Here is a 23,970-nt window from a genome sequence, read left to right on the forward strand (position 1 = left end):
GATATTTTTTTATAAATTGAAAGACAAACTTTATCATACTCTGAGAGGGTAACGATAAATTATATCATTTTTTTAAGTGGTTAATTAGTTGGTTAAATGGTATTAGTTTGTGATTGATTATAAAGATAAAGTGGTTAAAATAATTTGATGTTTCAAGAAAAAAGATACTCTTTTTGCTTCATCGAAAAACAAGAAAAATAAACCCTAATACAAATTTAGTATTTTTCTATTGTAAGATTACGAATTTTCAGAATTCTTAATTTTTTTTCATATAGTTCCAAAATAATTGTTTTTGTAACAAGACAAAAAACATTCTAGAATTCTTAATCTTTTGAAATAAAAAAATTATTAGTTATGAAATTCCTTAAAACGTGATCATTTAGTTTAGATTTCTAGAATATAATAATTAATATTTATTTAGAAATAAAGGTGGATGTTTTAACATTAAAATTTATAAGATCCCAAAATTACTCACCAAAATAAATGGTTAATATGAGATGGTATTCCATTGGTTAATATCACCTAAGTTTTTTATTTAGTGTTTATTTAAATTAATTACACGGTAAATTAAAATTAATATTAATTATTGAAGTCCATATTCATTGTAAGTTATTCTATATTTATAAAAAATTAATTAATATTAATACTAATCTTTAACAATTAAAGGTAGGGTTTCTTTAAAGGTAGGAGTTTAAACATTAAATCTGATATGAATACCAAAATAAATTTTGGACTAATTTTTCCAGCTTCATCAAATTTATAATTAATATTAGTTACATATTAGGTTAATAAAAATAATAGAATTACATAGGACATGATGAATAATTTTAATTTTCTATTATATATATTATTTATTATTAATATTAATCAAAAATACTTAATATCAGTTACGAAATTCCTTAAGACGTCATAAATTATTTCAGTCATATGTAATAAATTAATTTATATTAATACTAAAATTAAGAAAAACTAATATCATTTATGGAATTCCTTGATAATTTATTTTTTCCTTTATATATTGTATTAATTAAAAAAATTGAAAGTAAAAGGATATATATCTATATATATATATATATAAATGATAAAGGGTTTGAGAACAAGCTCAAATCCAAATCCAGGGGGAAACTAGAATAAAAAGAACCTGCTACCTCTTTCTAAACCTGCGAGACCTAAATGTATTAATTAATATTTATATTAATCTTCAGCAATTCAAGCTTGAGACTTTACCATTAAATTTGATATAAATGTAAACTTAAACATTTTAATAAACGTTCGACCTACACCTAAATTTCTTATTATTAAAGTTTAATTAATATTAGTAACAAATCAAATAAAAATAAAATCATATACGGAATTTCAAAGGACATGAAAATTATTTTTAATTAAAAAATTTTAATATTAATATTATTCTTGAAAAAAGTGATATCAATTATCGAACTCTCTATAGGACATAGTAAATTACGTCAAATTTATAAATTATGGAAATAATATTGATATTAATCTTTAGATATTAAAGTTTGGGATTTTAACATTCAATATGATATGAATGCGACAATAAAATTTCTACTAACCCTTACGCTTCCACTTAGTTTTTTTTTAACTATTTAGTTAATATTCTTTACACATCAAATAAAAATAAAATATTAGTTACGAAATTCCAAAAGTCATAATTAATTTTCTTGGGAATTATAATATCAGTTACGGAATTTCACAAGACATGGAAAATCATTATCAAATTTATACAATACATAAATAAATACTAATATTATTCTTTAGCATAATTAATTTTGAAATTTTAACATTAAATTTGATATGAATGCAACAATAAACCTTTTACTAACCCTTTCACTTACAGTTAGATATTTTATTGGTGTTTAGTTAATATTATTTACACACTAATTAAAAAATTTAATATCAGTTACGAAAATTCATAGGACATGCATGATAAATTTATTAGGATTATAGAATATAATAAGTATTATTATTATTATTATTATTATTATTATTAATCTTTAAAATGTTAGTATCATTTACAAAATTTCATAGGACATGGTAAATTATTTTGGATTTCAAAAATATATAAATATTAAACTAAGGATAAGATGTGTATTGTGATTATGATTTTATTAAACAGTTGAATCAAATTAAACTAATGAGAATTTTACCATGAATTTCTTTGCACAAAATTTGTTAATTAATGTATTTAATAATTCTTTTGCTGCAAAAATAAAAAAATGTATGACAACAAAAAGAGTTTTAACCTTCTTGCTCCATGTAGTTAATGAATGGAATAATTAAATTAATAAATAAAAAAATCCAAATATATTTATCCGACTATACTAATTATTGTCTTATTTTATTTTTTTCTTATATTTTGGGAAAGCTAGCGGGTCAATCAAAATGTCAAGTTACATTCTCAAAGAAATAATCATTCTATTTGCAAAAAAATATTAGTATAATCATTACTTATTCGATGTCTTTTATCAGCGCATATATAATATGAGAAAAGGGAAGATACATCGTTGGTGTAAATTTTCTTTACACAAACATCCAATTGTTTTCCGTCACATCAGAAACTATAATTGTAATTTAATTAAAATAAATGAAGAATATAATCATTTATCACACATGGCATACAATAATTGGATAACAGTGTAAAACTTTTTTACACTGATAGTGCACATCCATTAAACTCATATAATATTTCATCTCACTATAATAAAAAATTAAATTATTATATAAAAGACCAAATTAAATAGTTCAACATTAAAATAAACGTAAAAAACAAAAATTAGTATAATTATTACATTACTACAAAACAAATACAAACACATGTGACACACAAAAAAACACTACAAAATTTAAGTTAACTTACATCTAAAATTAATTTTAATTTTTTAATTCATAAATTTGTTTTTATAAACTTAATAAAGATAATATTACTTTATTAAATTTTAACTCAATAAACATAAATAATACCCCGTGCAATGCAGGGTAACAAAAGAATTTTTTTCCTCTATAAGAAACTAAATTAGATAGTGCAACATTAAACGCAAAACCCACGAATAAATAAAATAGTTGTTCTTCTACAAAATAAAAGCAAACACATTCTTCATGGAAAAAAATTACAAATTCGTGTTTTCTTATATTCAAAATTATTTTTGTCCTTTTTATTCATAAACTATTTTTAAATAAACATAACACAAATTTAAAAATTTTCGTACAATAAATAAAAATTAAAATCCGTGCATCGCACGGGTAAAAGGACTAGTATATCTATAAATATAATGCACGGGTTATAAATGGCTGCACAAACCAGTTCATGGACCGCAACTGGTGAGTGATTGGGGTCGTGTTTGGAAGCTGCGAGTTCCGGAGAAATTGAAAGTTTTTGTTTGGCTGTTGCTCCATGACGCTATTCAGGTTAATGCCCAACGGTATCGTTGTCATCTTGCTCTTTCTCCTGGTTGTACACGCTGCTCGCATGCTATGGAGGATAGTCTTCATTCTCTTCGACGGTCCAGCGTGAAGGTATGAAAAACGGTAGAAAGGGGGGGTTTGAATAACGTTTTCAAGATAAAACTTCCACCTTAAAGATTTTGACAAATCTTTCGAGAACATATAAGTGCTTAAGATACGAGATAGAAAAGCACACAAGGATTTTATCCTGGTTCACTTGATAAATCACTCAAGCTAATCCAGTCCACCCGTTAAGGTGATTTCTTCCTTCTTAGAATGAAGGCAATCCACTAATCAGGTAAGTGTTACAACTGCACTTGAAACCTACAAGTGACTAACAATTACACTGACTTAGCTCACACTAAGATTCACTCTCTTAGTCTTCTCTAGGATCCGATCAAACTTGATCTCCTAAAGGTAACTAAACAATTATTTAAGAAAGGAATGTTTACAAAAAATTTGCTTCTGAAAAGCTAATAGTAAACACAGTAAATTCAGATGAAAGAATGCTTAGAAGATTTTTGAATATAGCTTGCGCGTGTGTAATTCTTCCAACCGCATCTTTCAATCTTCAGCCTCTATTTATACTCCAAGGATTAGGGTTTGAACGCTGCATGGAAATGCTACCGTTGGAGGGCAGTTCTGGAAATTCCAGCTTCTGCTGTGGCTGAGAATGTTAGGTAGGTCGTCAGAACAGTACTTTTGCTTTTGTACTTTGAAAGTGACTTGACCTTTAAACCTAGGAGACTTCTGATCAGGGGAATGCTTCATGTTGGAACTTGTGAAGCCAGTTGATCAGAGTCAGAGGGAAAGCACAGATCCTCTGACTGTTGTATCTTCTGGTTCTGTACTCAGAGGGAAGTACATGGTCTTCAGAGTCATCTTGCTTCTGGACTTCAGAGTTTCCACTATTCAGCTTCTGGATCTTCAGAGTCTTCTACATCATCAGAACATCTGAACCTTCAGAGTTTCTTGGTTGTCAGAACGTCTGGATCTTCAGAACTTTAGGTGACTGAGTCCATATCAAAGCTTGTATAACTTCAGATCTTCTGAAGCATTTCTACTGTTCAAAGTGAACATAGATGTTGCGAAAGCGTTGCTTGGGTCACTCTTTATGCACAGTGCTTCTGATTTGTGTGAGATTGAGTTGAGGTCAGAGCCTGTAAATAGCACACTCAGAAAAAACCGTTAGAGTAGCATAATTGTTCATACTCAAATGTTTACTTGTAATCATCAAAACATAGAGTTGTACTACTCGATCAAAACTTGATCTTACAATCTCCCCCTTTTTGATGATGACAAAACTAAGTATTTTGATGAACAATTCTTAAACAATAAACTGAATTCACTCAGAGTTTAGAGATATAGAATAAGACTTATCCGGAAGTGAATAGTTTATCTTGCTCATTCTGAATCCAAGTCACAGCTTGATTCTGAGCACAGCTCCCCCTGAATCTAAGACTTAATGAAAACGTTAGAAATGTCTAGATTCTGAGCTAAATAATGTAAGAGTTCAGAGTGAAGGTGTATGACATAGATGAAATAAAATAATCAAAGCGCATAAGAATTCAGAGTCAACAATAAGTGGTATCAGAGTCAAATAGAATCACTTCAGAAGAAGTGAAATATATTCCTTGTATTTGCCCCACGACACATCTATGGTCATAAAGGTGGAACTCTTAAATTCTCCAAAATCAAAATAAATCACACTAACACAGCTTACACATCAAAAACTGGGTGTACTCCTGACTTTTTGTCATAACCAAAAAGTACGGGGTGTGAAAAATTTAGCTTGAAGTACAAGGTACTCCCCCTTAGAGAAGGTCTAAGTTTAAAAACGATGGAGAAAATAAACGATGCATGAATGAGAGTTAAACGAATTAAAGAAAGGAGTTAATGCAAAAAAAAGAACGTTTACCACCGGCCACGGGAGTAAAGAGAAGCTTCAGTTACCAAGGATTTAGAAGAGAGTAAGCTTCACAACTCGATCAATACCATAAAAGGAAATGGCTTCATACATGGTTGCACTGGAAGAGCTCAGAAGGAAGGCTTTTGAGGAAGATATGTTCCTCAATATAAGGCATCCTGATGGTACAAAGACCATACATGAGCTAACAACGACACTGTTGGATCAAGAACTTGGTCCAGAGCGGAAGAAGGATTTAAAAGAATTCCTTGACTTCGTGGAGGAAATCTAGGAGCTTTGCCAGCTTGAGCTGAATCTTCAAAAGGAGAACGAAGCAGCTGAAGGAAGACTCGAGACTATAGAAGATAGTCTGGAGAGGGAAGATCTGAGTGCCAAGCTTAGCAACATACAGTATGCCCTTGAGCGTCTGGAGAAGGAAAGAGCAGAACAACGCCGGGAGTGCAGGAGAATGAGGAAGGATCCTCCATTCTAGACTTAGGAAATAAAACTCCTGCCCCATCTTGTAGCTTCAAAGTTGAGCTCGGAAGGATTGCCGACCTCAACAATGACAAAGACCAATGGAGACGAGGTGAAGCTTGTGGCGAAGAGAGGAGACGTTGGTTGCAATGATAAACTTGGCCGAAGATCATGACAACAAATGGGTTTCTGGAAGAAGCAGTGAAAGTCGTGGTTTATAGTTGGATGTGGGCTTGAAATAATGGTGGTTCCTGGTTCCAGATCATCTTTTGGTTTTTGGGTTGTCTTTTCTATGGGTAAATGTTAGTTGTTAATAAATTAGTACAAATTATTCCTCCTCAGGGTTCGAACCTTGACTCTTCACCAACAACTACTATTTTGGGTTGTTGATGAAGGGAGGAGGTTCAGTGTTGGTAATGAGATGAACACGGAGTGTTTGACCATGGTGGTTTGGCGCGTGAGCTCTAAGGGGAAGGTGGAATCACGACCACCACCAATTCCCCATTTTCTCCTTTCGGTGCAAACCATGTCCCTCTTTAATTTACCCACCACCATTGTAAGATCAAGTTTTGATCGAGTAGTACAACTCTATGTTTTGATGATTACAAGTTAACATTTGAGTATGAACAATTATGGTACTCTAACGTGTTTTTCTGAGTGTGCTATTTACAGGCTCTGACCTCAATTCAATCTCACACAAATCAGAAGCATTGTGCTTAAAGAGTGACCTAAGCAACGCTTTCGCAACATCTATGTTCACTATGAACAGTAGAAATGCTTCAGAAGATCTGAAGTTTTACAAACTCTGATACGGACTTAGTCACTAGAAGTTCTGAAGATCCAGAAGTTCTGACAACCAAGAAACTCTGAAGGTTCAAATGTTCTGATGGTGTAGAAGACTCTGAAGATCCAGAAGCTGAATAGAGGAAACTCTGATGTCCAGAAGCAAGAAACTCTGAAGACCATGTACTTCCCTCTGAGTTCAGAATCAGAAGATACAACGGTCAGAGGATCTGTGCTTTCCCTCTGACTCTGATCAACCGGCTTCACAAGTTCCAACATGAAGCATTCCCTTGATCAGAAGTCTCCTAGGTTTAAAGGTCAAGTCACTTTCAAAGTACAAAAGCAATTGTGCCATCCTGACGACCAACCTAACAGTCTCAGGCACAGCAGAAGCTGGAATTTCCAGAACTGCCCTCCAACAGTAGCATTTCCATGCAACGTTCAAACCCTAATCCTTGGAGTATAAATAGAGACTGAAGATTGAAAGATGCGGTTGGAAGAATTACACACGCGCAAGCTATACTCAAACTTTCTAAGCATTCTTTCATCTGAAATTCATTGTGTTTACTATTAGCTTTTCAGAAGAAAATCTCTTGTAAACATTCTTTGTTAAACAGTTTGTTTAGTTACCTTTAGGAGATCAAGGTTGATCGGATCCTAGAGAAGACTAAGAGAGTGAATCTTAGTGTGAGCTAAGTCAGTGTAATTGTTAGTCACTTGTAGGTTTCAAGTGCAGTTGTAACTCTTACCTGATTAGTGGATTGCCTTCATTCTAAGAAGGAAGAAATCACCTTAACGGGTGGACTGGATTAGCTTGAGGGATTTATCAAGTGAACCAGGATAAAAATCCTTGTGTGCTTTTTTATCTCTTATCTTTAGCACTTAAGTTCTCGAAAGATTTGTCAAAATCTTTAAGGTGGAAGTTTTATCTTGAAAACGTTATTCAAACCCCCCCTTTCTACCGTTTTTCATACCTTCAACCACCACCAATTATCCTCACCATAGCTTCAAACTCTGATAGAACTAGAAGCTTCCATGATGCCCTTTATTCAATTCTCCTTACAATATTCCCTCATTTGAACACATCCAAGTTGAAGAGCCATGGAACGACATGCTGTAGACAGAGTTGTTTTTCCCTGTCCATACAAACTGAGCATGTGGTTCTCTAAGCTTAAATGTGAACAGAACTGAGAGGCGCTAGCTCTCTGTTGGTACATGTTGTCTTGCATTTTGTCAAAACAACCGATTGTCGAAGCAGATGTCGTGGCATATGATTATGTGAAGCTAGGGTATCAGTCCTCAGCTTGAGTTTCTGTTGTGGGCCCTTTGAAGATTAATTGAAGATATGTTTTTACGTGTTACTTGAGTAGCAAGTAGCTATTCCAGAAGGGTTTTATTTATGGGTTGTTATTTGTTGAAACAATCTTTGTTAAACGATTGTTTTCTATCTTTTCTTGTAAAATAAGTAGCAAGATCTATCAAGATGCGTTTTGAATTGATGTTGCTGCAATCTGTTACTTCAGCCCATGCTAACCCTAGAGCCCATGGCACCGCTGCTGAAGTCTATAAAAGGATGAAGACCTAAAACGTGAAGACCATCGAAGCTATACAGAGAGATCAAGTGTTTTAGGATTTGTGATTGTGCTTTGTCCTTTGTTAGTTGTGAATCCTCTTTGCTCACTGATTCTATAAAGCAAAGAAGGGTTATGTGTGTTTGATTACTTTCAAACTCAGATTGTTGATTGTGTTCACCAATCATTGTGGCAGTGATTGAGAGAAAGTGAGAGGGGCTCTCATACTTAAGTTGAGATTCTAAGTAGAAAAACACTGGGTAGATTAGGAAGTGAACTATGAACTGTTGTGTTCATGGGTGTCTGTAATTCCTGAATCTTGAGATAGTGGATTTCCTTTCTTTGGGTGCAAACCCTCCAGACGTAGGTAAAAGTTTTTCACTGAACTGGGTTAACAATTCCTGTGTTTTGTTGTTTCTGTTTTAAGTTCAGTTTTACTGTCAAGCGATTGTCGAACCTATTGTCCCAGCATCGTGCAGGACGTTCGTACTACATGGAACCTGAATTACAACTGGTATCAGTCATGAGTTTTCTGCCCCCATCACTCCACAGCAGAATGGAATTGTTGAAAGAAAAAATAGAACTCTCCAGGAATCAGCTAGAGTAATGTTACATGCTAAGAAGATTCCACACCAGTTCTGGGCGGAAGCTATGAGTACTGCCTGCTACATACATAATAGGGTCACCATTAGGGCAGGGACATCCTCAACACAATATGAGCTCTGGAAAGGTAGAAAGCCTTCTGTAAAATACTTTCACATATTTGGAAGTAAATGTTATATTCTTGCAGATCGTGATCCTAGGAGGAAGCTTGATCCAAGAAGTGATGAAGGGATTCTCATGGGGTATTCTATGAACAACAAAGCTTATGTGTTTAACTCTCGCACAAGGACCATGATGGAATCTGTGAATGTGACTGTGGATGATGAACCAAGTAAGAAGGAAGAGACAAATTTGAATGAAGATGATGATGGTGCAGATGTTCTAGCCGATGCTCCAACAACCATCCTCGACAATGATTCTGAGACAAGTGCAGATGAACAAGAAGACAAAGAGATCCCATCAAACAAAGCTCCATCAATCAGGGTTCAGAAGAATCATCCTCAAGAAAACATCATTGGTAATCTTCAAGAAAGGGTGACTACCAGATCCAGAAGTCTTATTGCTCATGGTTGTTTTATCTCTAAGATAGAACCCAAGAATGTCAATGACGCTCTCACTGATGAATACTGGATAAATGCTATGCAAGAAGAACTAGAGCAGTTCAGGAGAAATGAAGTGTGGGAGTTAGTGCCTAGACCTGAAGAAGTAAACATCATTGGCACCAAGTGGATCTTCAAGAGCAAATCAGATGAAACTAGAACAGTCACAAGGAACAAAGCAAGGCTAGTTGCTCAAGGATATACTCAGATAGAAGGGGTTGATTTTGATGAGACCTTTGCACCAGTGGCTAGACTGGAATCTATAAGACTCTTGCTAGGTGTTGCTTGTCTGTTGAAGTTCAGACTCTATCAGTTGGAAGTGAAGAGTGCTTTTCTGAATGGCTATTTGAGTGAAGAAGTTTATGTTCAACAACCTAAAGGATTCATAGATCCACATAATCCAGACCATGTGTACAAACTGAGGAAAGCCCTGTATGGGTTAAAGCAAGCACTTAGGGCTTGGTATGAAAGGTTAACTGAGTTTCTTGTAAGCAATGGTTACTGTAAGGGTGGAATTGATAAGATTGTTTGTGAAGAATGATAAAGGTAAGATCATGATAGCACAGATTTATGTGGATGAAATTGTTTTTGGAGGAATGTCGAACTCGATGGTGGAGCATTTCGTCCGACAAATGAAATCAGAATTTGAGATGAGCTTAGTTGGTGAATTGAATTATTTCCTAGGCCTACAAGTCAAGAAGTTTGGCCTTGAAAAGGTTGGGCACAAGAGAACTCGTGCTGCTACACACATCAAACTGTCGAAGGATGAGCAAGGAGAATATGTTGATTAAAGTCTCTATAGAATCATGATTGGTAGCTTATTGTACCTTACTGCTAGCAGACCAGACATCACCTTTGTTGTTGGTGTTTGTGCAAGATATCAAGCAGCTCCTAAGGCAAGTCATCTACTACAAGTCAAGAGAATTATCAAGTACATCAATGGGACAAGTGACTATGGTATTCTCTATACTCATGATACAAACTCCTCTTTAGTTTGATTATGTGATGCAGATTGGCCAGGTAGTGCAGATGATAGAAAGAGCACATCTGGTGGATGTTTCTTCTTAGGGAATAATTTGATTTCATGGTTTAGCAAGAAGTACAATTGTGTCTCACTGTCTATAGCTGAAGCAGAGTATATTGCAGTAGGAAGTAGTTGTACTCAACTCATGTGGATGAAGCAAATGTTGAAGGAGTATGATGATGAACAGGATGTCATGACATTATAATGCGACAATCTTAGTACAATCAATATTTCCAAAAATCCCATACAACATAGCAGGACCAAGCATATTGATATTAGACATCATTTTATTAGAGACTTGGTGGAGGATAAAATTGTCAATTTGGAGCATGTTACAACTGAAAAGCAATTGGCTGATATTTTCACAAAACCCTTGATGCAATGACCTTTGAAAAACTAAGAGGAAATGTAGGGATTTGCCTTTTTGAGGAATAGAAATTAGCGTGCCACATTGTGTTAACGGCTAGTTTATCCTTGATCATCATTAACTGTCGTTGTGACATCAGCAGAGAGAAGGTTGCTTTATGGTTCTCTCATCCTATAACTACCTCCAACGGGAAAATTGTGTTTCCTCAACCGCTTGTGCATCTATCTACTTCTAGTCTCATTGTCTCTAATTTTCAATTCTCCTTCATCGTTCTGTGCTCTGTTTGTGTTTGCTCTCGTTTCATCATGTCTCAAAGTTCAGGAAAGAAGGATTCTGTCAATGAAAAGATTGAAAGAACTGCTAAGGGAGTTAAATGCATGGGTTTGAAGAGTGGTTCTTCTCAACCATCTTCTATGTCAAAGAAAGCTCATGGGAAGACAAAGGCAAGAAACCAAACAAGAAAGACCTACATGTCCAAGGTTCAGAACAAAGAACGCATCAATGTCCCTCACTGTGAGGATGTTACTGATGAAGAGGAAATCAATGATGAAGATTCGGCTTAATCCTCAAATTGGTCCCTGTCTTTGTCTCACCGTCTGAACTAGGTCCCTCACCGGAATGTTTTGTGCAAAAAGTCCTCTATTTTGTAAAAAATCTGGAGCAAGTCCTCACCGGAGTCCAGAGCTCCGGTGAATGATGACATGGCCCGCTGACTGTGTTAATAAGACCAACGTGGATTTAAAAAAAAATTATAATAACACATCAGAATTTCCAAAATTAATTAAAGTTAAACAAAACCCCAACTCTCACCTGCAATTGGAACCCCAACCCCAAACCCCACCCCCACCTGCAACCGAAACCGCCACCCCCAATCCCAACCAAAACCCCAAATCTCACCTGTAACCAGAGCGCCAGGTTTGGGTGGTTGAAGCTCGTAGCAGAAGCACAAACTGGGTGTTCCGTGTGTAGATCGAAAAGAGGAGGAAGGTTTAGAGTGGCCAGTGGAGGAGATGAAGAAAAGGATGGGGATTTGGGTTGCTGCGATTTGAGCAATATATCAGATCCCCAAATCAGATCTTCAACTTGTATCCTTCATGAAATCGTGGGTCGATTCTAAGTTTACGGTAGTTATGAATCGTGGGTCTATTTGCACCTACAAACGTGGGTTTAATTTTTTTGCACCTGTTAATGCTGCGACTATGATTTATGAACTCTTTTCGATTTCGACAAGCATCATCGATTCTGAGTTTGTAGAGATGTATTTCCTGATATGGTGGGTGATGGTGGGTGAGAGGAGGAGGAAGTTGAAGAGGAAGAAGATGAAGACTGAAGAGAAAGAGAGAAGATGTGGATGAGAAAAAAAAAATTAAAATAACATCATTAACTCTCTCTGCATTGGAGATGGAAGAATAATTTTAGGTAGGAATTGTGTTTGATTTAGGGTTAGGAATTGAGATTTAGTGTTTTTGAATTAGGGATTTAGAATTGGGATTAATTTGGGAGGAGTTTGTGTTTTAATTTTTTTTGTTAATTTGTTTTATTTTGGTTAATTAAATTTAAATTTCTGATCTGTTATTTTTTTTTTATTTTTTTAAATCCACATAAGCTTTATTAACACAGTCAGCAAGCCAAATCATCACTCACTGGAGCCCAGAGCTCCGGTGAGGACTTGCTCCAGACGTTTTACAAAATTGAGGACCTTTTGCAAAAAAAAAATCCGACGAGGGACTTGGTTCATACGGTGAGACAAACACAAGGACTAATTTGAGGTTTAAGCCTGAAGATTCTCATGTGAAATCGCCTCCTGATGTTGTGCCCGATGTTGAGACATCTGTGTCTCAGGAAATTTCTGATCAAGAAAATCCTGGAAAGGATTCCACTTCACTTGAAGATTCAGGCAATGCTACCCAGCCTGATGTCTCTGTGTCGTCCTCTTCGAAGGATGCTGATCCAAAGAATGGCAATTATGAGGATATCAATTCTGCAGAGCCACCCCAGGCTCCAGCCCCTGTTAACGACATCTCTGATGATGATTATGATGATGTTCTTCTGACTTCGTCCATTCCTGATAGCGTTGATGCCAGGATGAAAAGAAAAAGAAGGGTCTCTACTCCTGAAGTCACTCATACTCCACCAAAGAGATCCAAATCCTCTCCTGTGAATTACAAGTCTAGACAAGCGATTGTGAAAGGTAAGGGAAAGCAAAAGGTTGTCAAGACTCACAGTGAGAAGAAGAAAAGAAAGGTTCTAATTGATGTTGAAGACTCTGAGTCAGATGCTGAAGTCGATGTCCAGGACATTCGACCTTCTGAGAAAAAGAAACATTCTGGTATGCGTATTCCTCAAAATGTTCCTGTTGTTCCCATTGATAGGGTGTATTTTCACTTAGAAGAGAGTGTTCAGAAGTGGAAATTTGTTTGCAAGAGAAGAATGGCCAAGGAAAGGGAAGTTGGTCCTGATGTTCTTGAGTGTAAGGATGTTATTGTTCTTATAGAGAAAGCAGGTCTGATGAAGACTATTCAGAATGTTGGAAGGTGCTATGAGAAGCTTGTGAGAGAATTCTTGGTGAATCTCTATGTGGATGTTGGACTTCCTGAGAGTGATGAATTCAGGAAAGTCTTTGTGAGGGCTGAATGTGTTGTGTTCTCACCTGCTGTGATCAATCAAGCACTTGGAAGAAGTGCTATTGAATTTGCTGATGAAGAAGTGTCCATGGATGATGTTGCCAAGGAACTTACTGCTGGACATGTGAAGAAGTGGCCCAGCAAGAAATTGTTGTCCACTGGAAATCTTATTGTGAAGTATGCAATCCTTAACAGGATTGGTGCTGTGAATTGGGTTCCTACTCAGCATACCTCTGGTGTTTCTATAACTCTTGCCTGATACTTGTGCTGTGAAGCTGCCTGTTTCATTTCCCTCACTTCTTACTGAGATCATTCTCAAGCAGCATCCTCAGATTCTCAAGGCTAATGAAGTGGCTATGTCTCGTGGATGGACTGGGCGAGACCCTAGGGTCCCTCGCCCAGGAGCGCCAAGCCCAACTCCACATCTATAAATAGGGGATGAATACCAATTGTAAATGACTCTTAGCTCATTTAAGAAATAACAAGATTGAAATTCAGTTACTTTTTCTCGCTAAAGCGGTTACGCTCTCATTCTCTCTAGGAATCTCGCATCACGTTCCTTACACTCTAGGTACTATACCTCATCTCGATGTTCATGGATAGAACATTTGGCGCCGTCTGTGGGGATCGGTATATTTCGATTCCCGGACTACGTGGATTGCGATTTGGTCCAGAGAAGTTCGATTTTCTGTGTGATTTTCTTTGGTTTTTAGATTTTTCGGTCGAGTTCTTCGTTTCACTAGCGAAGATTGATGGAGACACGTCGTCGACGACGCGACGAAGATCAGGCGCAGCGGCGCGGTTCACCTCCGCGTCGCGTGAGAGGCAGGCCGCGACGCGAGTAGGTTCACCGTGAAGAAACCGATCAGTTAACTCCTCCCCCACCACCTCCACCTCCTCCTTCTCCAACGCCTCCACTACCTTCTCCGCCAACTTCACCGGAGCAGCAGAGGTCACCGGTGCATTCACCCGGAGCTTCGGGAGAGGGGACTCTGACATCTCACGCACCGATCTCCAGGCAAGATTGGAGGCGCTTAGTCCGTAGCGTCGATGATATACGGCAGCAAAACGATTACTTAAAGGAACAGTTGGAATATTATCGTTATGAACAACAGGATGAAGGGGAGCGCGAAGCGGAAGCCGTGGCTGAATTTGAACCATTCTCGGCGGCAATGAGGGAGGTGGCTATCCCGGATAACATGAAGAATATTGTCCTCGAGACGTATATCGGGAAAGCTGATCCCAAGGAGCACCTGCTATATTTTAACACAAAAATGGTAATTAGTGCCGTTTCCGACGCTGTAAAGTGCAGGATGTTTCCAGCTACGTTCAAAGGCACGGCCATGGCGTGGTTCACAACTCTACCCCGAGGATCGATCACGAATTTTCACGATTTCTCATCAAAGTTCCTCGTCCAGTTTTCTGCCAGTAAAACCAAACAGGTGACAATTGAGGATCTGTACAATGTCCGCCAGTCTGAGGGCGAGACTCTGAAGCAGTACGTGAAACGATTCAGCGTGGCGTCCGTTAAGATTGAGGAATCAAAGCCAAATGCTTGTGAGCGTGCCTTCAAGAACGGGTTTTAGCCGGGGAAGCTGAATAGCAAATTGAGTCGTAAGCCAGCTCGGTCCATGATAGAGATCCGCGCGCGAGCGAACATCTACATTATGGATGAGGAGGATGATGCTTTCAAGCGAGGGCGAGCGAAAAAGGAAAAGGATGGCGAACAGAGGGATGCATCGCCAGAAGGAAAACAGAGTAAGGAGAGAGGAGGGAGCAACAAGAGGCGAGACAGGAAAGTGAGGACAGGGGAAAAGGCTGTGAAGGAGCCATTGTACCCTAAGAGGGAAAATTTCGAGCGCCCCAGACCGTGGCATCAGCCTCACTCTCGCCGGCGAGAGGAGTCAGGGAAGAGTCTAAATGCACATTTGACGGAGCTACTTTGTGAGGTCATGGCGAACCACGCAGTTGAGGAAGGCGAGAAAGAGACCGACCCGCCTCGAGCGGCGTTGGATAAAACGAAGTGGTGCGAGTATCACCGCTCAGCAGGCCATGACACGGGGGATTGTTTGACACTTAAAAACGAAATTGAGAGACTCATTCAGGCGGGGAGATCACGGATGAATGACCGCGACGATCGGTGGAATGGAGAACGACAGCAGGGAAACCGGTACAAAGGGGGCCGCCAGCAGGACGACCGCCGCCGTACCTCAATCACTGACAAAAAGGAAACACTGGCAACAAGGAAGAAGGGGGCGGAAGAAACCTTCAATAAGGATCTTGAGCCGCCAGTTGGGACAATAAACACAATCGTGGGTGGATTTGGTGGAGGAGGTGACACGGCCTCGGCGAGGCGAAGGCACGTGAAAGCAGTGACATCAGTGCAACAGTATGAGACCCTATTTGGTTTCAGCATTCAGATATTGTGATATCATCAACGGATTTCGAGGGGATCAAAACGCACAAGGATGATCCCGTGGTTGTAATGATAAGGATAAACAGTTTCAATGTGCGGCGAGTTATTTTAGACCAGGGGAGCTCTGCCGACATTATCTACGGCGATGCGTTTGATCAGTTAGGACTGACGGACAAAGATTTGATGCCCTACACAGGAACGTTGGTAGGCTTCTCGGGCGAGCAAGTCTGGGTACGCGGATATATAGATTTGGACACAATTTTTGGTATCGACGAGAACGCCAAGCTTCTTCGCGTGAGGTATCTTGTGTTGCAGGTTGTAGCATCATACAACGTTATCATTGGAAGGAACACGCTCAATCGCCTCTGCGCGGTGATTTCGTCAGCTCACCTGGCGGTGAAATATCCGCTGATGTGCGGAAGAGTGGGAAAGATTGTGGTTGATCAGAGGAGGGCGAGAGAGTGTTATAACAATTGTCTCAGTGTGTATGGAAAAAAGGGAGTTGGCGAGGGACACATGTGTCATGAGGTTGAGGTCATTCAAGGTAATCAAGACAGACATGGGAGATTGAAGCAGATGATTGACAGGAAGATAGCAAGGTCAGAGATCGGCCAAGGACAGGTTAGGATAGATGGCAGGACGAGCAAGGATGGACAGTTCACGGACGCTCATGCAGAAGAGCGTTGGGCAGGTGTGATCGCGGATTTAGAGACGTATAAATTCAGCAGAGGGGTGCTGGCGATCGAGCTCAGGCTCACGGTCAGTCAAGAGAGGCGCTTGGAGAAGCTAGTAGAGGACAATTTTGACCTCTTTAGCTGGAGTTCAAAAGACCCAGCGCTTTAGGGATTGCCAATGTTTAAGAAGCCGAATCTCTCGAATACAGGGCGAGATGAACAAAAGAGGAAAGGAGTGACGATTCAAGGAATGGATCAGCGAATCGTCCAGCAAGGCAGCGGCGAAAAAAGCGGTAATAGGGCGCGCGAACGGATATTGGAAGTCGGTGGGTTCAGTAGCTTTTAAGCCGGGGACATCCAAGCGCGACAAGCAGAAAGGCAAGTTAGGAGAAGCCCCTCATTACCATGAGGCGGGCGGGGGAAGAAACCAACCCTACAGTGACAATGAGTGGGTGGCGAGCACGTCGGGCTCGAAAGATGAGGTGATGGGAGTGATACTTTGACCTGAGGGGCTGAAAGCAGAAGCATGTAGGAAGCAGGAGTGAGGACGCAGCAAAGGAACCAAAAATTAGGACCAAAAATAAAGATGCACTCTTTTTCTCCTTCACGGGAGTTTTTTAACGAGGCATCCCTCGATGTACAATCTTTCATAAATCAAATACAAAAGGATATTCTAAAGCAATACTCCTTGCTCGACTATAATACGACGGTCGCCCGGTGGGAAAAATTCCCTGAAGGTGGCGATCCCAACACGACCTTGATGTCTGGGGATCGCTCCGGAAAAGTCCGGCGCGAACCGCTGCTACCCAGATAGCAAATCAACTAACATGTCACGTTCGCCCGGTGGGAAAAATTCCCTGAAGGTGGCAATCCCAACACGACCTTGATGTCTAGGATTGCTCCGGAAAGTCCGGCGCGAATCGCTGACCTCTCGTTGGCGATGTGTGCGGATAAGCTACTTATCCCAAAAGTCTCCCCGAAATATGGGCAAACGAGACCTCCCCGAAATATGGGTGAGAATAAAAACTAGGCATAAGTCTGGGTAAACCTATATGGCGTAAGCAGAAATGGAATATATGGCATTGTCTATGGCGTAAGCAGAAATGGAATATATGGCATTGTCTATTCTAAACCTTCTGAAGTTGCTGCATCATCTCTTAAGAAAGGAACTTTCTCTATGTCAAAATATCATGCTCAAATTCCTTTCCATTATCCTGTTGAAAGACCCAAAGTTGTCAGAACTTCTGGGCTAACTAACAAGAAAGGACCCAGAAAGTGGGTACCTAGGGATAAGATTATATATGTTGCAGGTATCTTCAATAGGTCCATCGAAACTCCAACCATGGAACCTGGACAGTGGATGCAAGCAACACATGACGGGAGAAAGGCATATGTTCCAAGATCCAAAACTTGAACCTGAAGGTGAAGTTAATCTTGGAGGCATCAATAGAGTAAGATTTGGTCAAGTCAAAGCTAGCTGAAAAAGCTTGTAGAGATGAGCATGACTGTTTCAGATAGAAACAAAGACTCAGAACTTGTCAAACCAGAAGCAACAACATCAGAAGATGCTACTACAACTTCTGACTTGCGTCATCAGAAGAAGAGTAGGTTCATAGCTTCTCATTCTGAAGCATCTGAAGATGGAATTTTTTCAGAATGGAGATGTCACCAGAACCTCTTGACTTTGACACTTCTGCTCTCATAAGAAGATATACTAATCAGCACCCAAGTATCCCTTGGTATTCCTTCTGAGGGGGAGTATTTCGTCTTATGCTCTTACTATTTTTTTTTTTTTTCCACCTTCATTCTTTTTGCTTATGACAAAAAGGGGGAGAACTTATAGTATCTTGACAACTCCTATATTATTTAGCTCAGAATCTAGATATTACTAACGTTGATATTAAGTATTAGATTCAGGGGGAGCTTAGCTCAGAATTTGTATTGTGAATTTACGGAGGAAGAACGTGATTGAGAGAATGAGGAGGACTGTGATATGATTGTTGGGTCCAGGTGGGCCAGCATCCTGCCTGCAGGTAGCATTCGAAACGGGGCGCTGTCTGCTACGCTATAAGAAATAACGTTGCGCCCTCACTAACACCAATTGGTTTTGGCGTAGTGGTAAGCGCGTGATCCTACAAGTGGTATCAGAGCCAGGTCCCGTGTTCGAATCCCACGGAAGGCATGCTGTGCAGCTAGTTTGGCTGGCAGGTGCTGGGGGGGGGGATTGTTGGGTCCAGGTGGGCCAGCATCCTGCCTGCAGGTAGCATTCGAAACGGGGCGCTGTCTGCTACGCTATAAGAAATAACGTTGCGCCCTCACTAACACCAATTGGTTTTGGCGTAGTGGTAAGCGCGTGATCCTACATGGGTAAACCTATATGGCCATTGGGTCCCTAGAAACTGTAAGTCCTCGCCGGGACAAAACCGGCAAGGCCACACCTGCTCTTACGGGAAATATCGGTGTGAAGAAAGCCTCAGTCCAAGACTGAGCAAAAGTCCTAGTTTCCGCTGGCACACATTCAAAATCGCTACACGAGCACAAAATGCAAAGCTTAAAGGCACAAGGGCGAACACGAGGAGAAAAATGGACAAGCGAAATCGTGACCAACTTTCATTAAATAAACACAGAGCAATTTTAATTACAAAAAGGTAAAGAAAAATCAATACAAAATACTCAAACTGCATTAACGTTTTCTGCTTCCCTTGCATCTTCAGCAGCCGCAAAATACTCAGCGTCGAATCCTGGGATAACTTGGCGAAGAGACACCCCGCGCGCAAAAGGCTCGAGATGGCTTCTTGCGCCACACCATCAAGGTCAGGATTCTCGGTTCCTCTCATGCTGCCAAGGAAAGGGTCAGTCAGCATAAAGTCGACAAGGGAAGGTTGCTGGTCTAAAGCAGAACTGTTCTGTCCATCAGTAATCGGACGACTGGCAGTGGGGGAAGAGTGGCGAGGAGAAAGTGAGACGACGAGAGTTTGACCCTCACCACTATGACCCGTTGTGTGGACGGGGGAGGCTCTTGGTGAGCTTATCTCAATTTGATGGCATGAATAGTCAGGAGAAAGGATTGTTTGGGGAACATCGGAGGAAGCGCCTTCAGGAGCGTGTTGACCAGATGACTTCCTCATGGAAGGGCGAGGATCCCGCCTCACCCTTGGGGTTTGGTTAATCCTCGCCCACCAGGTCTTGGCGGGGAGCAGTTGTTTCACCGTCCTTGGCTCTCTTGACTTTCTTCTTTTTCTTTTTCAAATTTTGGGGCAAAGGAATCACGACCCCAGACCTTCCATCTGTGCCAGGGTCGCCCCCTTTGGATTTTTGGGATTTTCTTGTGGGGGAAGGTTGAGCAGCGTCATCGGTAGGCCTCGGTGCCAGCTCGTCAATCTCCAGCGGAAGGACGGTGTCTGGTACTGACTCACCAGACCCAGGAGCAGCGACATTTGGGGCTGTCCCGAGAGTTTCAGAAGGAACAGCATCGATCGAAGATCCAAGCGTAGGATCAACCGAGGTAGATCCTCTAGTCCGCTTCTTTGAAGGGGAAACGGTGGTCTCGGCATCAGCATCTGCGGCAGCGTGTTTCCTCTTGATCCCGTTAGTGTTAAAAATGGGAGGAACTCAAACGCTTTGGCAGCAAGGGCGCGCTTCAGTGCGGCTTCAGTAAAGTTCATTCCTCCTAGGAATGAGTGGAGGGTGTTTTTGCGAGCGGCTTCAAGCAATTGTGAGCACTCGGGGATGGGGAGCCCAGCGAAAAAGCCAAGAATGATTTTATCCTCATCACTCAGCGACGCATCTGACGGAAACGAAACATCGCGAGGGCTCTTGGTCTGGTAGCAAGGGAATAGAGCAGTCCCGTCCCGAAGGGTGAAAGCTTCAGGGAAAGTGGGATGCACGATTATGCGGAAGTACCGACACCCGGGTCCCTTCTTGACGTTGCTCTTATAGGGGAAGAGGCGCTGCCGGCCCGTACGAGACTTCAAAGAGATACACCCTGGGGTAGGGGTCTTCAAAGATTTTGGCTCTACGACGTAGAAATTCAAGAAGTGGGCGGTCTTCGCTTCAAGACCGACGGCGTTGCAAAGAATCTCGAAACACCGAATGAAGGCCCAGGCGTTCTGATGGAGCTGGCTTGGGGCCACGTTAATCTCCCCCATAACTTGGCGAAGGAAGGGGGATTAGAGTAGTTTGATCCCCAGGTCGAGGAAAAAGTACTCGTAGACGTAGAAGAAGTGGGGGTTTTCCACGCCTTGTTCAACCGTGCGATGCTGCCAGGGCCTACGGATGCTTATGCATCGCCCGGTGACGAGAATATCTTCGAGAGACTTCTCGTGGCAAAGCCCACCTGCCTGGCGGGCTGTCTCAGTGACGGACTCGTTAGAGGACTGCTCAGAGGGTTGACAGATGGCTCCTTGAGTGGGGATTTTATTCGTGGACTGGGGCAGAGTGGCGAAAACCCGGTGCCAGAAGGCGTTGATTTCATTCTCAATAAGGGGAAATCCTCTGGAGGGAGGAGGGTTAACCAAAGGAGGAGATGCGGGAGCAACGCTGCGGGATTGGGAGGATCCTTTGGTGCGGCGTTGGGAAGTCATTTCTGCTAAAAAGGAGAATAAGGATGAAAAAGGGAAAGAGCGCAAGGTTGTCAACTTTAGCAGATTGTAAGGATTCCAGAAGTGGTGAATGAGGGGGTGAGGGAGAATTTAAAGTTGGGATGAGCAGCGGTTTGAAAATCGTGCCCCATCATGGCAAAGGTCGAATGATTACTCAAGGGAGTGTGGCGCAGATTTCGGGAAACAGGGACGTTTCATAGATAGCAAGTGAGATTTCATGGATTCACTGACCTTAGTACCACTCTAGGGCGCTACGAGTGGCGCAGGCTCAACATATGTCAAAATATCACGATTCAAAATATCACGGTTTAACCGCGAAAGGACCTTGTAAAGGAGAATGCTGTTTTGGATGACTTGAGGAAGAATAACGTTCAGGAAATTACTTGAAGATAGTACTGTGGTCAGTATAAGAGTTAGCACGAGCCATTTCCACCCGACTAAGGTCGAGAGTGTCCGAAAAAGGCTATTTCCGCTCTTAAAGCGCTGTTTAAGCGAAATTCAAAATCCATGGAAAAATAAGAAGCTCTCTTTATTTTTCCCTCGACCAGCGTTTCATTTCGGAACTCTAGACTGTACGCACGATAGGTTTCACTTCTCGGAAGTCCGACGACGCTAAATTCTATTCTCTTAGGACTTTGAATTTAAGCCCTGAATGAAGACTTTTTCCATTCGGAGCTTCTAACGAAGTTTCCATCTCGGTACCAGATTTCTTTCGACGTTTCAAACCTTTCTTCATAAGGAAGTTTTGTCATCCGACTTTCACAGCAAAACGTAGTTTTTCGGAGCATTTTAGCTCGCACCGCTTTTGGATCGTTTTCTTCAAATTCAAGAAACCTGTTTTGAGTTCTAGAATTCTGTCGCCAGAATCTCACTTAGAATCCACAGAGGAATGTACTGCAAAAATCAGAATTGCGAAATTTTTATTTTCCCGCGATTTCTCTCTCCTATAAATAGAAAAAAAAAACAAAATAACCTCACCATTTCCATAGTGTGGTCGAGAGTGAAGAGGAGAGGAGAGGGAGGAAGAACTTCGCCGATTCTTGACCGTTCTTCGTGCTGTCAGTTGCTACGGGTCGACATCGAGGTAACCTTGCTTATTCTTACCTCTGATCATTCTTTTTATCGCGTTTCTTTATCTCTTTCTGAGCTCCTAGTTTTGAGCTTTTTCCAAAATTGCCCGATTTCTCCGATTTTTCTTTTGAACTACCTACTACTACTATCCAACAAGCTAAATCTCTCGCCGATGCGCGCCGATTTCCATCGAGTCGCCGTAGATCTGAAAAATTGTGTAAAAACCCCAATTTCTTACATATTCAAACTTTATGTTTAAAAAGTCGCGATCTAACCTAGTGCCCTTAGGATTAGTTGTTATAAACGTCGTTGTGAACAACCCCATCTATTTTGTTTTCCAAAATTTCAACTTTTAGTTTTTGAGCTCAAAACTTGGACCAAACTACCCCAATGTGCAATACAATTTCTAAAATTTTTTCGAGCATCGATTTACCCTAGTTATACCCTAAGATTACCTAGGAGTCAAGTTTGATCGAAGAAAAAGCGCCGAAACGCTAAAAATGGAGAGTGGCCGAGACTTGCATGCTTTAGGACAGTAAGGAAACTAAAATCTGGGCAAGGTTGGCCTTATGCATACTGTAGCCCTTCGAGTCGCCAAAATTTTGGCTTTGGTTTCGTGTCATTCCGAGTTCTGTAGCTCGAGTTATGTGCGTTTTAGTGAGCAAAGGTAAATATTAGAATTTCTAGTTTGGTTTCACGAGTCAAAACTTACCCATTCGGGGAAACTCTTCCATTCGCGTTAGAATGTTGTACTCTAATACTTCGTGAGCGTTGTCGAACATTAGTTAGGATTGTTTCGACTGTATCGACTTGTTTTGATTCATTATTGCTTTGTTTGCTCAAAGGTTCAATTGTGGAAACTTTGGGGTTGACTGAACAAGCTTGTGAGCGAGACCTGCACCGCGAGACTGGAACAACTCGAGGTTAGGGCAACTTACTTACTAGCTATTGATTTATAGGTGTCGATAAATTCGACTTGAATATTGCTTGATATTGAACATTGCATTGAATATTGTTTATCACTTTATGGGAAAATGTTTTCTGGAGGTTTCGGCTGAGTCAACTAATATGAGACGTGTGTCTCCGTTTTCTGAAAGGCTTCAGCCGTTTACTGGTTTCTCTCTTATGATTTCTGCACAGAATTATTGTTATATTGCTTCTTATAGCTTGAGATATTGACATTGTTATTGAATTGTGCGCTTGACGCGATTGTGGAGTGTAGGACATTTGAATTGTTTCATTTGATCCTTCGGGTTGAAATAATAACCCTAGGCAGGTTCTGACGGGGGTCTGAGACCTAGCCCTTCTTTTGAACGCTTAGACTTTTCCCGAGGATTATATTTGGGGGATTCGGGAAACTTTGATTAGTTAGAACATGGAACTTGATAATTCATGAAACTTGGATTTTGACAATAAACATCATAATTGAATTAACTCAACTTGAAACACTTTAATTAATTAACGATGACCTTAGGGAAACTTAGAAATTGCAAGTGATTGTGAAATACGGGAATAAGTCGACAAGCCATGCTTTGAGCAAGAAACTGAGCGTGGGTAATACCCTTCTCTCTCGTTGAGTCGTGGGTAATACCCTTATCTCTCGTCAAGTGGATGAGTCAACATGACTAATAAGGGAAATAAGTGCTTCCTTGCACTTCTTGAATAATTTGGTGGACGCCACGGGGGTGATCCACGGTGACGAGAGGAGGTCACCGAGTACTCTAGTACTCTCCCATTGGGGTTTATGTCGTCAGGGTCGACATTAAACACTTGGGTTTTTATTGGGATTTGTAGT

The sequence above is a fragment of the Lotus japonicus genome, chromosome 6, assembly GCF_012489685.1.
Source record: "Lotus japonicus ecotype B-129 chromosome 6, LjGifu_v1.2".
Classification (NCBI taxonomy): Eukaryota; Viridiplantae; Streptophyta; class Magnoliopsida; order Fabales; family Fabaceae; genus Lotus; species Lotus japonicus.